Genomic DNA, 2,622 nt, shown 5'->3' on the forward strand with positions numbered 1-2,622 from the left:
GTTAGTTTTCTCCAATTTGTCCTGTCTGTATTTTATTTATATTGTCGGCCTGAAAGTTTGGTTAAAAGAGGCAAACAGTCTAGGTGATATATAAATTCATATTGTTCATTCCCTTAAAGCTAGCAGATATGTGTGTGCACAGAGCAGAAACGTTAAGTTCTGACAAAAGTATGACAAGCTTTGGATGTCTGTGTCCCTCAGAGGAAGTTTCTTAGTTGACTAAGTCATAAATAAAAACTGATGAGACAACTGACAAAATTGTGTCAAATACAATCCCGAGATATCTATGTTTCCCCTGTATAGCATATGCCCAGGATGCCAAGAAAAGAGAAGTCCCACTATTTTGGCTGGAGGCATCCTGTCCTTAATGGTCACAAGCAGGAAGAAAGCTCCTTGTCAGCCTTATCTGGTCATAAATTTGCTGACATAGGAAAGGGCATTTTTAGAGCAAAGTGGAGCATGCCTGGTTGAGTTCAGTCTTTGGCCCTCATTGGGGTTCAGATTCTCAGAAATGATTACCAATGCGTAGTTTACATGTTGCCTTCCCCAGCAGACTGTCATCTCCATGAGAGTAGATACTTTCTTTGCATTCTCAGTGCTCACTAGTGCCAGGCACTTAATAAATGCTAGCTGGGCCTGGAATCAAGGCAGACCTGAGTTCAAATTTGGCCTCTGACACCAGTAAGTGTGGTCAGACAAGGAGGAGGAGAAATAGGAGAGAGAAATGTCTTGAAAACCTAGAAAGAGGAGAATATTAAGAAGAGGTCAAGTGTCAAAGGTTACAGAAAGGTCAAGAAGGAAGAGATTAAGAAAAAACCATTAGATTTGGCAATAAAGATATAATTTGAAACTTCGGAGAGAGCAGTTTGAGTTGAATGATGATAAGGAAGCCAGACTGCAGAGAGTTAAGAAGAGAATGAAAGGAAAGGAAGTGTAGGCACTTATTGCTGACAACCTTCTCAAGGTAGCCACAAAGTGGAAGAGAGATGTAGGGCAAGAGTGGGCATGGCTGGTTTAAGTGAAGGTTTTTGTTTGTTTTTTCTTTCCTTCAGAATTTATTTATTTTTAGTTTTCAACATTCATTTCCACAAGATTTTGAGTTCCAAATTTTCTCCCTATCTGTCCCCAAGATGGCAAGCATACCGATTACTCCTTCCCCCAGTCTGCCCTCTCATATATCCCCTCCCCCCCAAATGCCTTCCCTTCTCCCCTTCCCCCTTACTTTCTTATCAGGCAAGATAGATTTCTATATACCATTGCCTGTATATCTTATTTCCTGGTTGCATGTAACAACAATTTTTTAACATTCTTCTCTCCTCACCTACCCCCACTGGGAAGACAAGCAATTCAATATGGGTTATACATGTGTAGTTCTGCAAAACATTTCCATAGTAGTCACGTTGTGAAAGACTAACTATATTTCTCTCCATCCTATCCCACCCCTCCCCCCCATTTATTCTATTTTCTCTTTTGACTGTGTCCGTTTTCAAGTGTTTGCTTCTGACCACCCCTTCTTCTAATAAGCCCTTCCTTCTATCATCCCCCCACCTTATCCCTTTCCCCCCTACTTTCCTGTAGGGTAAGATAACCAATTGAGTGTGTATGTTATTCCCTCCTTAAGTCAAATCCAATGACAGTAAGGTTGACTCATTCCCTTTCACCTTCTTGTTCTTCTCCATTGTATCAGCTTCTTCTTGCCTCTGTTATGTGACATAATGTACCCTATTCTATCTCTCTCTTTCTCCTTCTCCCAATATATTCCTCTCTCACCTCTTAATTCTATTTTTTAGGTATCATCCAAGTGAGGGTTTTTCTGGGCAGTTTGTGGGATTTGCTACCTGAACTTCCTCCAGCTTTGAGTGGTTTCCTCTTCCCCCTCACATTTTCTTGCATGGGGGACAAACCTCTGTCTATTTGTTTGTTATTGTATGTACCTGCTTTGTTGTACCTCATAAAAAAAGTTGTGACTATTATTTTCCCAAGTATTGATTTTCTAGTAATCCCAAAACCAGATATTTGTTTTAACCTGAGTGATGAGGCTAAAGAAAACATCTTCTTGCTCCAAAGTCATTGTCTTTCTGTTGTTCTCTGCTGCCTCCCAAGTCTTTGGTCTCCAAGCACAGAGCTCTTTATATTACAACACACTGCCAGCAGAATTAGTTTTTCAGGGCTTGACTGTAGTTTACCTAAATTTAATTCAGGGTTCCAGATAATGTCAGAATGTGGAACCGGGATTCAAACCCAGATATCCTGGTGCTAAACCAAGGACTCTTCAAATTCTACCTTTAGAAGTTCCTGTACTAAAGTTCCCGTATTAAAGGATTAATACACGGGTTTGGAGCTTGGTTCATCTCCAATCATCCTCTCATTAGGAACTTGGCAAGAATCAAATCACTTTGAGCCCTGGGTAACAAGTACAGGTCAATTCCATTCCATTCCATTCATAAAATAACAAAATTTGTTACTTGGAAAGGACCTGAGTGACAACACAGTCCAACTCATATACAAAAGCAATACCCACTATGCCATCAATACCCAACAAGTGGTCATCTGTCATCTGAATGCCTCCCATATCAGAAAATACCCTACCTTTCAAGGCAGCCCATTCAATTCAATGAATTT

Source organism: Petaurus breviceps, unplaced genomic scaffold, assembly GCF_028583685.1.
Source record: "Petaurus breviceps papuanus isolate PSGF00001 unplaced genomic scaffold, PetGlider_PUasm1.0 90825, whole genome shotgun sequence".
NCBI classification, from domain to species: Eukaryota; Metazoa; Chordata; class Mammalia; order Diprotodontia; family Petauridae; genus Petaurus; species Petaurus breviceps.